Here is a 14530-nt window from a genome sequence, read left to right as displayed (position 1 = left end):
TTCGCATATATAATTTATATTATATATATATATATATATATAAACATGTAAAAACTATAATACACTTAAAATAAGACTCGGCTGATAAACAATGACATACAATATGAACAAATATATGCATGACACAACACATAACATCTTATAAGGGTTCCTGACATTTGAATCGAACCTCGGAGCCCTTTAAGGACATTTAAATTTTTCCGCGAAATAAACACGTTGCTTCTCCATCCTCCCAGGGGCAGTACTGGGACGCCGATCGCGTCACCCTGCTAACCGTCTTCCCCGCATTCCATTGGCTCGCTCTCTCCGCCAGCGCGTCTCCGATTGCATGCTCACATAGAGTGGGCGTTGTAGGGGCGTGGCGACCAGAGAGGAGACTGATGCATCGCTCAGTTTGCCTGTCAGTTCCCGACGTGCAGAGCAGCTGTATGGAACCCGCTGGTCCGGGCTGCTGCACCAGCGCCGATCTCCACAGCTAATCCATCAATCTCTGCACGCTCGGATCATTCTCCCCTCCTTGCTTTCTTCTTTCCCTACATTAAACAGGTTTCCTGGGGAGGGCTGGAACTGCACGATCACCGCTAAACCTTCCACAACGCCTGCGTGTGTCAAGGTATTAAAGGTCTACCAAGCATCCAAGAGCAAAGCAAAGGGGATCTACCATACAAGAGAGGATTAAGTGAATATCCAAATTCTGCAGCACCCAAGATCATCCATCGGGGTCACTACACATTTTGCACTTCCAGCTGCTACAGAAAGCCCGGATAAATATTCAGATTTATTATCTGCAACTAAATACACTGGATTTATAAAGATCTGCAAATCCCTATTTTAGTGGGATTTTTTTTTTAATTCCCTTTCTGCTGTCCATTTGATCTGGAGTTAACAGGATAATAACAAAGAAATGTTGATTTTATTATTTGGGGGGGTTAATATTTAAATGTATATTTCTTGCTTTTCCTGCTGCCACAGTGATATGAAAACGTTGCCCCTGAGGCTTGAGAATAAATTGAATTTTCACTGCTAAGAAGAACATAACGATATATAAGGGCACAGAGTCTTTACTTGCAGTTTCAGATCAGCAAAGAACTGGAGATTTAAAGGGGGGTTTGATATATATACATATTTTTTTTTTTAAAGGGTTTCTCTGATCTGCCTGGAAAAAAATATATTCTATTAAATCTTTAGATCCCAGACTACATCGTTTTTGTTGTTTGTATTTATGAGTTAATTTCAGCCTGGATTAATGCTACTCCCATGTCAATGCAGAAAACATAAATGTCAATAAATCATTTGGACGGATGGTTTATGAAGACAAGGAATTCAAAGTAAAACACTTATTTGTTTAATTGTATTAAATGTTTTTGGTTTTTTTTCTTGTCTGGAATATCCTGAAAGAAAAAGGGATTTGAAGAAGTATTTTTGAGGACTTCATGGCTTGGATTGAGTTTTTTAGGGCTGTCTGAAGACTTAATTTTTTTTTTTTTTTTTACTGGATCAAAGGAGTTTTAAGCTGACCATTTCCAGGATTTATGGTAAATATTTTGGAGGGGGTGGGTTTGCCATATTAAAATGCTAAATATTTCACGATTTACATTCTGCCGATATAAAATACATAGATGGTGTGTCCTCTAGATCAGTGTTTCTTTTATTATTATGAATGGGTTTAACTTAATTTGCTTTATCTTCACCATTGCCCACACTTAATGTATATCTATGTATTCAGATCATTGAAGAATTAAGACAGAAATCCAATTTAAGTGTAAAACTTTCTTTTTTAACTCGTGTTTGACACAGATTGTCAGACCCAGCGGACTTTTTGATGGGAGGGGCGGGAATGCAGACGCAGAATTAAATGTAGATGTAATGTATGTTATTGCACCTGTTAACGTGAGTTTGACTACGATACGCGCAGACGCAAGATCGTACTGTTTGGATGCTAAACCGCTTCGTTTTGTGCATCTACCCGTGTTAACAGAGCGATAACGTATGTGCGTCCCGTCACTGCGTCGCTTAACCCTTTCCTGACTCCACCTATCAACCCTCCCTAAATCTCAAGGTGACGCGAAATACTTGCGAAATACCTAGGTATATTATTATGAAGAGGTGCAGGATGAGCGTAATAACTGTTATAGAATAATGGTCTTAAATATTGCAATACATAGAATTTTGCCGGTGCAGTGAGTCCCTGTCCTGAAGGGCTAGCAATCTTATTTTGGGGAGATGGTGACTTGCCCCAGGTAACGACTGACTTACCACCATTGGGATTTCATTCACTTAAAAGACCGTGTTCTTACCTCTCCGCATTTTTAGATTCTTGGCGTCAATAATATGGCTAAAATATAAAGGGCGTTTGTGTCTTTTGATGCATAGCCCTATATTATTTAAACATTATAACCCTTTCACGACCGGAAGGAACATACTGCGCTTCAAAATGGTATGGAGTATGTGAGCAATATGATTTTTCCAGGCAGAGGTTGTGTGGTTGGGCTTAGCAGCTGTAATTATATAAAATATTATTCCATTATCTAAATAGAAGACGATCGATGTTTGCAAGCGCGTAGCAATACTTAGTACTGCTTAATATCGCTGCAAGTTAATTTTTTGCAGGGGGGCACTTAGATTTATAGAACACAGAAGAATGTTGTTGATACTGATATGTAGATATATCTATGTATAGATATATCTCTCTCACAGGGACCAGTGTTTGGTTCTGAATCATAGTCCGTCTTCACCTTGTTTGGGAAGATGTAATTCCCAGTGTGTGGCATTCACTGTCAAGGTGCCACTGACAAAAGTTCCACATCGTACTGATAAGAGTCCTGCACACTTGGGACTTGACGTGTGTGTGTGTGTGTGCGTGTGTGTGCGTGTGTGCGCGTGTGTGTGTGTGTGTGTGTGTTTGATGTTTCGGACCACCTCCTTTTTTTTTTTTTTTTTAATATCTTGATGGTATCTTGATTAAGGTCGCAACGGCGCCCGTAACGTCGTTCACTTTTATATTGGCATATATTCGTCAAGTTCAAAGTGTTCAGGACACTATCAAGTTGTGTGTATGTGTATACACACCTGTTCACCGCTTCATTCAAAGCGATCTGTTGCTTCCTGGTAACCTGTGAGAGTTTCCGGCTTTTTTTTTGTATTCTTTATAACAGGAACAGTGTAATGTACCTTCATTGTGATCTGTCTGTTTTGATTATTACAGGGCCTGATAATTGTTTTTCTGGGAGGTAAAGCCAGATCACTAGCAGAACCTACAGAGCCCTATAAACCAGGGGGGCTCAACTCCAGTCCTCAAGCCCCCCTCAACAGGTCAGGTTATCAGGATATCCCAGCTTCAGCACAGGTTGCTCAATTGGTCCCTGGACTGAGCCTCTATTTAAACCACCTATGCTGAAGCTGGGATATCCTGAAAACCTGACCTGTTGAGGGGGGGGGGGGGGCGGGGGGCTTGAGGCGGGAAGTTGAGCACCCCTGGTTTATAAGACTATAGGTTCTGCTACTGATCTGGCTCTATCTCCCTGGGAAGTAATAATCAAACCGGCAGGTCACCATGAAGGTGAATGACTCAACAGGTCAGGTTTTCAGGATATCCCGGCTTCAGCACAAGTGGCTCAATCAGAGGCTGTCTTCGACTGAGCCACCTGTGCTGGGAAATCCTGAAAACCTGACCTGTTGAACCGGTGTTCATTAACAACCCCGCTGCCATTAAGAACCCCTCGAGCAGGCCCGAGTGAGGACAGTAGAGTCAGCAGCTCCTTTCAGACATCTGTTCTGCGCTTTTTAACTCCTCATTCTAGAGAAAGGTCCACCAGGAGTGGCACATCCCTCTCCCCCCCACCCCCCCAACAGACATCAAAGTCCTTTTAGTCCTAATATGTAAAAGGAAGCGGCCTTTCTGTTTTTGCTGCGGGTTGGGTTGTGTTGGTTTAGCTGTGCGTTTTTAATGAGAGCAGACAGTCTAGTGAAGCTGAAGAAAAGGAATGAGGGATTTGTGACAAGCCTGGCTTGTAGATGGGTAGTGTCTCATATTTGTTTTGTTTCTGAAGGTAGACACAATACCGCACAATGCTGGCTTCAACCTTTACAGATAAGGGGGCGGCCTGGGTCTTATTAACCCATCCGATGCCTAAGTCACCAGGGCTGCGTCGCTTTTGGGCTTGGGTTATAAGGCATCGCTTATGAAATTCAGTGTTGGCTGTACAACGAAACCCTGCAAAAACCATACAATACATGGTGATGGATATGTACATCTCTCTGGCTGATTTTGATCAGATCATGGAAATACAATTATTTTATCCACCACCCTAGTCTGTCCCTTTTTGGCAGGGGCACTGTTGTGTCCTCCCTCCTAGGACCAAAATAAACAAATGGCTTTTGGTCTGATTACAGGTAATCAGACCCTATAAGTATTCGGTCAATCGCATTTGAAAGTCTCCATAGTTGCCATGTGTGTATATTAGCGCTGACGGTGTGCGTAGTGCTGCACACAGCATCTTGCTGGCCCCCTGCCCCAAAGAGCTTCTAGTCTTATTTTGATGCCTGGTGGGCACGGTGATGGTTTGCCCAAGGTCACAAGGACAGCCGGGGGGCGAGCCTGGTGCACACACTTCAAGGAGCGTAACCTCATCTACTATGTAACTATATGTAACATCACCACTGAGGTCCTCCTTTTCTGGGACGCGTGTGTGTGTGTTGGTTGTGCGCTGTTTATTTGGGGGATAATAAGGTTGCACACACACATATAAAACGTGTTTGGAGCATGGTGTCGCCGGAGTGATCTGGCTGCGGGAGTGTACGCGCGTGCTTTACAGGGAGTCATGGGGTGCGTGTAAAACACACAGACTCACACGCCGCACTTATACACAGATTTATTGTGCTGGGCACAGCCGTACCGGCCGCTTCTAAATCCTTTCTGCTAGTGAAGGGGTTAATGGGGTCTTCCTTTTATAGCAGCTGCCCCCTGAACGCCCCATTAAACAATATCTCACACACACACCTGAGATAGATATAACAGTGTTCGACAAACCTATACATTTGCTCGCCCCGGGCGAGTGGATTTAACCCCCGGGCGAGTAAATATTGGCCCAAGCAGCACACGTTTGGTACTAGGTGGCGAGTAGATTTTTTTGTGTGGCGAGTAGATTTTTTGGTGATTTGTCAACCACTGGATATAGATATATATTTAATACTCTCACACGCGTGCACACACGCACTCTTTGATGCACACTACCCTGATATACATGCACTCGCTAACGCGGACACACACGCACGCCCTGTGCATTGGGGTTGGGTGCGTGTATCAGGGTTTGTGTATTGGGGTAGTGTGTGTATGAAACACTGCCCTGATGCACACTGTATATTGCCCCCTCGCCCGTGTGTGAGAGCTGGCACACGCAAACAGACCCGGGTTATATATGCTGACACTATCCCACGCCTCTGTACTGTCTGGGCGCCCCTGGCTACAGCTCTTTTTGAAGATTGATTTTGCTGATGGCACTTTCTCTGCGCACCCCCCCCCACCTCCCTTCTGTTATTTCTAAAACCTGAGAAGAACTGAAGCACAAAGTGTTACTTCTCATACATACGTGTGACCTGACAGATCTTTCCCAGGCCGCAGTGAAAGCCACTTGATCCGCGCGGTGACATTTCAGTGGATTAAAAAATAAAATAAAAATTAGCAGTACTGTGTTGGATTACACATAAAACAAATCCACATTTCTAAAAGCAAATCTCTGTATTAATGTTTTATTGCACACTAGAGCGCGTGTGTGTGTGTGTGTGTGTGTGTGTGTGTGTGTGTGTGTGTGTGTGTGTGTGTGTGTGTGTTTATACAATGCTGTTGCTGTAAATATTTAATAATGATTGTACTAATATGTCTAGGATGCCCGGCGCTGTTTAGAAGACATGTTGCTTTTCTTAAAATACAGCTCAACTGGAAGTGTCTACATAACAAAGTTGTGGTGCTTTGTGAATATAGATGCTTACCGGTGTTTAATGCTCCCGATATTGAAATCTAAATCGCTGTACCCTTCCCCCTCTCCCCCCACAACTGTTGGGAAAAACCTAATAAAAACTTAAGTGAAAATAAATGGCTGCCAAACCTCGCAGGTCCCGCGGCTCCACAGGAAGCTGCAAAGCCACCCGTTGTCACTTCCAATGGGACGGCCATTTTTAATGCCCATCTTTAACACTCCTTCATTTTTGTGGGGCTCACATAAATGGCTGGCACTGGGCGTACAGATGTTTAATGGGATGTACCAAAAAAAATAATTAAGAGACAATGCGTCAATCGTTCGCCAAGTTCAACATGACATAAATCCTGCACAGTCTCTGTTAATAGCGCAGAATTACGTTTGTGTGTCTGTCAACCAAAAAATGTGCTTTATGCAGCATGAATGTTTTCATTATGTAGATGACCAAAATGTATTTTCACCGTATGGCTATTATTCGTAAATATCTATTTAGTGTAATATTTATACTAGCTATACCAATAAAATGCACAATTCTGCATTAACTTAAATTGTATCCATCGGGTATTCAACATAAGGCGATACATGAAACCCTAAACAGTGTTCTAAACTTAGATTGCAAGCTCTTTGGGGGCAGGGTCTCCTTTAGCCTTACGTTATCATTTACCTGTTGCGCTTATTCCGAGTTAGTAATATGCATGACTGACCTATTGTAATGTTGTACAGGAGAGGAGAAGGAGCAGCTCAGTGATTTAAAGACACTGACTGGCACTGAGTGTGAAGCAGGGGAACCTGGTTCAATTCCTGGTGTTGGCTCCTTGTGACCTTGGGCAAGTCACTTTATCTCCCTGTGCCTCAGGCACCAAAAATCAGATTGTAAGCTCCACGGGCTGTGCCTGCAAAGTGTCTCTGTAAAGCGCTACGTAAAACTAGCAGAGCGATACAAGAACATGTTGTTATTATTTTTACAGTGCTGCATAAATGGTTTGCGCTATATAAATAATGTGTATAAATAACGACCTTCAGATTTAAGACGCATGTTTTAATGAAACTTTTTAGCACTTATTTTTTTTTTTGGTGCATCAAATGTTTAAATATGCGCTTAATACATGGGCTCCTTTATCTCCCTGTGCCTCAGAAACCAGTTGGGTTGCAAGTATATTATATTATTGTAAAAACTCAAGGTTTTTGTTATAAAACATACATTTTTTTAAATCTAAACATACGTGTTGTTTTTTTATTTTTTTTACATCGGATTGGGAGGGGGGGGAGGAGGGTCTCCGGAGCTGACCCCCATTTATTTCAGCTCTGGGGACCCCCTGCTTCCGGAGAGACTCGCCCACGTATAGGAAAGGGGGAGCTTTAAACTTTGCCGAGATACCGGTGCCCCCCCTTTTTTTTGAAGGTCTATATCCCGGAACCAGGTGGTTCCACGGCTCTGAAATGAGTGGGGTTCAGCTCAGGAGACCCCTTATATCCTATGTTAAAAACAAAAGGCGTCAATGGCTTCTTTGAAACTTGCACTTCTCTAATTAAAGAAACATTCAAATCGCCTACAATTAATCTATCAAACATGCTGCTGTTTAATTCCCACGGTCCTGAAGGGTTAACGGGTCAGTCCCACCTAGGACCTGAGCGAACATGACCGTGACCTATTTAGCAGAATAACTGATTAACACCTTGTTTTGAAAATAATCTGGTATGTATTTTTAAATAACTTTTTTTCTCTCCCAAATAACTCCCCCCCCCCCCCCCTCCCAGGATTGAAGCAGAGGGCCTCCGGAGCTGAACCCCGTTAATTTCATCTCCCGGGGACCCCCTGCTTCCGGAGTTAGCTCCGTAGTAGGTGCCGGTAGCCGCTCTGCTAGCAGGGATCACATAATGGCCGCTGTTCGAAGCTCCAGCGCCTTGCGGGCCAATAGGAAGCCGCGACATCAGGTTAGACTTCCTACTGCCCTGCGTGACGCGCGTGCGCTTTAAACTTTAAAGCCCAGTTAGCTCAACCTGGCACCTTCTACAGAGGTCTGTATCTACGGAAGCAGGGGGTCCCCGGGGCTGAAATAAATGGGGTTCAACTCCAGACGAGCTGGGATTGCTCCCTTTTATAAATAAATTTCCTTTTCTCTCCCCCTTCCTTTTCTCTCTCTTCTCCCCCCCCCCCCCACCCCACCCCCCCCACCCCCACTTCCTGCAGGGACTGTCTCTCTCTAGAAAAGAAATATTCATGAAGGGTAATTCCATTAAAAAAAAAAAGTGATGCTTATCTACAAGAACAGGGCTGGGTTCTGAGAATGGAGCCAGGGACATAAAAGAGCCTTCTTTTATTACCTCCTGTTTGCCTGGGAATAGCTGCAGGTCTGTCCCTGGAGTGATCCTGCTTTATTGTGTTTACCTCCTGTGAGAAGGCAGGAGTCTTTTATGGGGGCTGGAAGAGGGAGGAGGGTAGGGAACTGAAGGGTTTTTTTGGGGGGTTGGCCGGGGTGAGGGCAGCTATTGGGTTGCTAAGTGATGGCAAATCCTAGTTAATCAGTTTTCTGTCTCACGTGGGCTGTCACACACACTTCAATCTGCAAAGCCCAGGCTAATGGATATTGAAGAGGCAGTCCCGGCCTAAGACCCTCCCCTACCACCCCCAAAAAAATAGCTAATGGAGATAGGGTGTTGTAGGGTTAACCCTTGAAGGGGCTGCATGTTGAAGGGTTAACTGCAGGACCTACTTGTTGCAGAGATTTTCATCTCCATCGAAAATATATGGCAGATAATGCAAGGAATGAATGTGGGCGACTTGCAAGTCCTTATATATTTTCTGTATTTAAGTACACGGTTTGTTTTTTAATATTTTATTGAAGATTGAATGTCTCCATAGTAGCTAGGTTTATTTAGAGGGCTTTTCTAAGCTTTTTTTCCCATATATTTTGTGAATTCTTGTATACGCAGGTAAATTGTTTTAAACCCGCACTATTTCTCCTCCCCTTCCCGCCCCTGTTTTTTGTTGGTTTGTGTAAATCAATTACGCTTTCATTCGCCAAACGGCTAAAGGGAATGAACCAACATGTAGGAGAATAAGATTAAAATGAAATGGGAGGAACATTTTTACACAAGAACCAAATAAATGAAATCTTAACTTTTGCCACTAGCAGATTAAGGTCTTTCAAATCTAAGGCTTTGGTCCCGCTGCGTCCGGCGGCGTGTGCGCTACTCGCCATCTGATGGTGTCCTCCCGAGCCGGTCCCAGTCCCCCCTCGCTGCACAGCTCACTACACGCTGTGACGCGTCAGCCGCCAGGGGATGCAAGAGAAGTGTAATCCCGAGCGGCGACGCGTCACGTGGTGTGGCTGTGAGCCAATGAGGAGAGGAGGGCTTCGGGGAGGCGGGGAAAGCAGCTGCAGCACCAAGGGAGCCCCCCCACTCCCTCCCACAGACTCTCTCCTCATAGTCTGTGTCAGCAGATGCACGGAGGAGGGGAGGCTTCGGGGAGCAGGGAGGCTTCAGGGGAACGGGGGACGTTAGGTTTGGCCACAAAGACTGGGGGGTCACAAAGTGGATAGTTCAACTGCGGAGCGCACTCCTGTTCACTTTGGAGGCGGGAGAGCGGGGAGGGAATCCCTGGCACACAGTGTGATGGCCCCGCCCCCCGACGTCATTGCCGTGCCCCCCCCCGACCCGTTTTGGCCACGCCCCCGCGCCAGCTCCTGCTCCCTACAGCGGTCAAGTGCCTCTCCACGCGCCGCCTGTCTGCAGTGCGGCGCGTGGTCTGAGGCAGCGGGGCCTTAGCCTAAGGCCTGGGACATAGTAAGCGCTTAGGTGCTGCTGCTGCTCGCTCTCGCTTGCTGCCGCTCGCTCTACCAGGAGCTTTTTGCTGTCCTGACAGAGGAGACAGCAAGCGCTTGGGAGGCGGGTATCACTGTGTGTGTGTCACTTGGTAGCGGTCAGTGTGTGTGTGTGTGTCACTTTGAAGTGGTCTGTGTGTTTGTGTGTCACTGGGGAACCTGTGTGTGTGTGTGTGTGTGTGTGTGTGTGTGTGTGTGTGTGTGTGTGTGTGTGTGTGTGTGTGTGTGTATATTATATAATATTTGAAAAATTAAAAAAAAAGACATGTTGTGAGAATAAATTATTTATTAACATTGTGCAACTTTTGATAAATATATTCACGCGCATACACACACACACACAAAGGCACACACACACACACACATACACACATGCATACACACACACACATGCATATACACACACACACACATGCATACACACACACACATGCATACACATATATACACACACACACATGCATACACATACACACACAATGCACACACACACACACACGCACGCACATGCATATACACACACACACGCACATGCACACACACATGCACACGCATATACATATACACACACGCATACACATACACACACATGCATACACATACACACACATACATACACATACACACACACACACATACATACACATAGACACACACACACACACAGGAGACATGGACCTGGGCAGATGGGAGACATGGATCGGGGCAGAAGGGGGACAGGGATCGGGTCACAAGGGAGACAGCGATCGGGGCAGAGGGAGACAGGGATCGGGGCAGAAGGGGGACAGGGATCGGGGCAGAAGGGAGACAGGGATCGGGGCAGAAGGGGACAGACCGTCAGGGGGCGGGCCGGGGGCGGGCGCGTCACTGGCCGGGGGCGGGCCAGTGACGTCACGGAGCTGGTTCGCCCTTGGGCGAACCACTCATGTGACCGGCCTGTCGCACCGGCAAGCGGGGGAATTTTAAATTCCCCTAAGACCTGCGCTTCCGCGCGCTTGCGGAAGCGCAGGCGAGCCCCTACTAAAGCCGCTCTAATTGCGGCTGTAGGGGCTCAGTGCTGAGCGGGAGCGCGCGTCAGCACGCTTCCGCCAGCAAGCAGTAAACATGGCCGAGGCCTAAGGCTGTCTCACATTTTAATCTGGTCTGTAACTGTCTCATACGCCCATAATATACATCTCCTCTAGCTGTGCATGCAATGTCTTGTATATAATGTATACCCTGTTCATTTATGTAACTGTATTTGTAACCATGTATTATTTGTCTTAACTCCGTACCCAGGACATACTTGAAAACGAGAGGTAACTCTTAATGTATTACTTCCTGGTAAAACATTTTTATAAATAAATAATTCTAAGGGAATTATTGTCTTGATAGGTTGTTAAAAATCACTGGGTTTTTTTTTTCCTTCCTTTTTTTTTGCCTGGTCTAGTGTGAACTATGTGTACTGTGTAGAAGGCTGTAGGACTAGCTTAGTGGTAATATGCTTGCCTTCGAAGGGGATAAACCCAGTTTAAATCCTTGTGCCTGCTCCCCTGGTGACCCTGAGCATCAACACTGAGTTGACTCGCTGCAAAATTCTGTCTTGTTTTTAAAAGGAAATTGTTTTTTATTTCCTTTACCATCTGCGGCTTTAACCCCTTTTGAGTGTCGGAGGGACCGCGCCACCCGGGGGCTCGCAATCACGTGATAGCTCCTTCACCGATGACGCAAGGGGCGAAGTCCTCCTCCCTCCCCCCCCCCCACCTTTCACTGCGTCATTGCTCGCATTCTGCGCAGGACACGATGAATCTAGTAGCTACATCTATAGGTCACCCAAAGGGTTAGAGCCGCAGTCACCCCCTGGGTGCCATTTTCTCCCCCCACCCCATCATTTTATTATTACTTTTGAAATCCCTTCTTGCCCCCTTTCTAACGCTGTGTTCGTTTTTAAAATCTGCCGCTTTTTGTTTAGGAGAGAGACGCGTTTGAAATATTGAGGCCGAAGATATTTTCGGACATTGATCTCCGAGGGCTTTTGATCTGACGACGGCCTGAATGGCTGCTTCGTATACCCAGTGTCTGTACATTACCCCCTACGTGTCTGGGAGGGTAAGAATGGAACCTTCCCAGAACCCTCTGCAGTGCAAAGGTTTACCGCTGTCGCTAGAGATTCCGAAAATCATGATTTTTAACACGGGACAAGATTGTTGGGATTGAAACAGGGTCTTCGGAGCTGAACCCCATTAACATCTGTTTCGGGGGACCCCCCCCCCCCCCTGCTTCCCGACATACCTCTGTAGGGGGTGCCGGTAGGCACTCCGGCTTGGCTGGCAGAGATCACGTAATGGCGGCGTTTCAAAGCTCCCTCGCCCTGCGGGCCAATAGAAAGCCGTGACATCATCTGGTGCGTCTTCCTGTTGGCCCATGTGACGCGGGAGCTTTAAAAAGCAACCGAGGTACCGGCACATCCTTCGGAGGTCCGTATCTCCGGAAGCAGGTGGTCTCTAGAGCTGAAGTTAATGGGATTCAGCTCCGAAGACCCCCTGCTTCAATCCTATGTAAGAAAAATGTTTAAACATGCAAAAAACATGGCCTGCGTTAATTGCTCCTTTAAATTAATACAGCCTCCTGGGGGGGGGAGGCTGAAATCTCATATTCATGGCGTATATGTTTTTTTGTATTTTTATTCAGTATGGGAGCATTTCGGTGTCGCATCCTGTTTTCTGGTTTTAAAGCTACTGATAAATTCTCTGCTTAGTGAATCCCGGTAGCAATAAAAAAAAAATCCCCAGCAGGCTCTTGTCAGATACAGGTCATTAACTTTCTTTCATTGAGAGTTTGTTTACAAGGAGCCATAAATAGTGTGTGTGTGTTCTAATCTGCTCTCCAGCAATACACATGGAGGCCCAGGCAGAGCCATTGAGCATTCCTGTGGCCGGATCTGCTTGTTTTTCACGGGTCCCCAAATAGGCCTCATGCTCCCCGTTGTCATTTGTTTTATATAAGGCTAGGTCTACAAAGCTGTGTTAAATCCAGCCGCATAACGGGACGTTACCTATAACGGGAGCGGACGTTATGTTCGCCGAGGTGAGTGCAGATCCACAATCTTATGATATGCGTCCGTGATACATCCCATTAGCATAGGGTTAATGCTAATGGAATGAACCATTCATTATTTGCATCGTTGTCACTTTATTGTAGCACAATGTTGTGTTATCTTCCTATAAACGAGACGGTAATTGTGTCTTTAGTGTTACTCCCATCCAGACCCTGAGATAGACGGGGGTTTTGCTCAAGTTGATAGAGAAGAGGCATGTAACACTGTTATCATCCCTGTGTTACACCGATAGACCCTATAAAAGCCCTATATCGGGGTCTGGATGTGAGCAATGCCAAGTTTTAGGTCTGACCTACCTAACGTAACGTTACGTCCCTGCGTTACCCGTAACGGGCTTTAGTGGATACGCAATGTTGGGATAACGCCTCATTTGCATATCATGTGCATGTCATTATCACTAACGGCCGTCATCGTTAACGCTCGGCTCTCTACGGGGAAAATACACGACTTAATGTTGTTGTCCGCTGAAGAGTCGCTGTTCGGGCCTAACGTTTGACTCGTCACTTAACGTGATGCTAAGCGAACCGATCGAGTGGTTGAAGGTTCAAGTTCTACTGAAAACAGCCGTGTCGCTGGCATCCTGAAAGGCAGCTGCACCCCAATTATCCCCTCAGTTGTCAAGCGCTGGTTAGTAGTTTGTGAATTGGTGCAGGGATAAGGATTAAGAAAAAACTTTTTTTTTTTTAAATGTAATCTAAAACACAAGAAAGGTTTGAGTGGGCAACTCCAGTTCTCAAGGGCCACCAACCGGTCCGGTTTTGAGGATATCCCTGCTTCAGCACAGACGGCCCTTGAGTCCTGGAATTTGCCACCCCAGGTCTAAGGCAGGGGTGCGCAAACTTCCTGCGCTGTGCTCCCACCCCTGCCTGCTCTCCTCCTGGGTCACGCCCCCCCCCCTCTAATGTGGCGTCATTTGACGTCACGTCTCCATGGCAACGGGCGCCATTTGACACCGTGTTGCCATGGAGACGCGTAAGTGAAGCCGGGTAAGTAGGTTTACAGAGGCCTCGCGCTCTCAGCGTGGGGCCTCTGTAACCGCCGCGCTCTCCCATTTTGCGCACCCCTGGGCTAAAGTAAATACAGCCCTGAGACATGTTGTTCCATACATTACTGGGCCAGAAGATGCCATATGGACCCTATGTATGAAGAAGCACGGCTTGGTAAACATGCACCTAAACATCAATAAAATAATCAAGCTAAGAATCTCCTTTAGTGTGTTTTCCTCCGTGTGCTGCCACCTTCTGCGTCTCTGCTGTCTGGCTGTCACCTCTTGGGATGTCATTTTATGGCTCTTCCCGTGACGGGGACCATTTGGTGACAGCAGGACGGGGGAGTTTTTTTAAAGTAGGGATTTTAATATGAAAGATTTTTTTTCTTTCCGAAGGCGGTTCTCTTGCAGAGCTGTTAACCCCCCGCCCCCCGCCCCCCTCTGTGTCACATGAATCTACGCTGCTAGATCATTTTAGCCACATTGTATCTTCCGGTCATCTGGACAGCTTTACACGGTTATAGGATATTACAGGTATATCGGTGAGTCCTGCAACCGTAAATGACATCGCCAAAGGAGCTAAATGTTTGGAGCTTCATATATATCATTTGAAACAGGCGGTCTCTGGAGCTGAACCGTGTTA

The 14530-nt window shown here is 46.1% G+C and overlaps 1 protein-coding gene across 2 annotated transcripts in view; it reads left to right on the top strand.

Annotated features, from left to right (window-relative positions):
• Positions 1-410: 410 nt before the first annotated feature.
• Positions 411-14530, top strand: part of FAM222A (family with sequence similarity 222 member A) — an 82760-nt gene continuing 68640 nt past the window's right edge. For both annotated transcript variants that reach the window (XM_075568764.1, XM_075568762.1), the window contains exon 1: positions 411-1535. The gene's annotated coding sequence lies outside the window, so the exon portion shown is untranslated. The remainder of the gene's footprint in view (positions 1536-14530) is intronic.

Source organism: Ascaphus truei, chromosome 13, assembly GCF_040206685.1.
Source record: "Ascaphus truei isolate aAscTru1 chromosome 13, aAscTru1.hap1, whole genome shotgun sequence".
NCBI lineage: Eukaryota > Metazoa > Chordata > Amphibia > Anura > Ascaphidae > Ascaphus > Ascaphus truei.
Note: the sequence above shows the minus strand (reverse complement) of the source record. Positions and strands in the feature narration are given on the sequence as shown.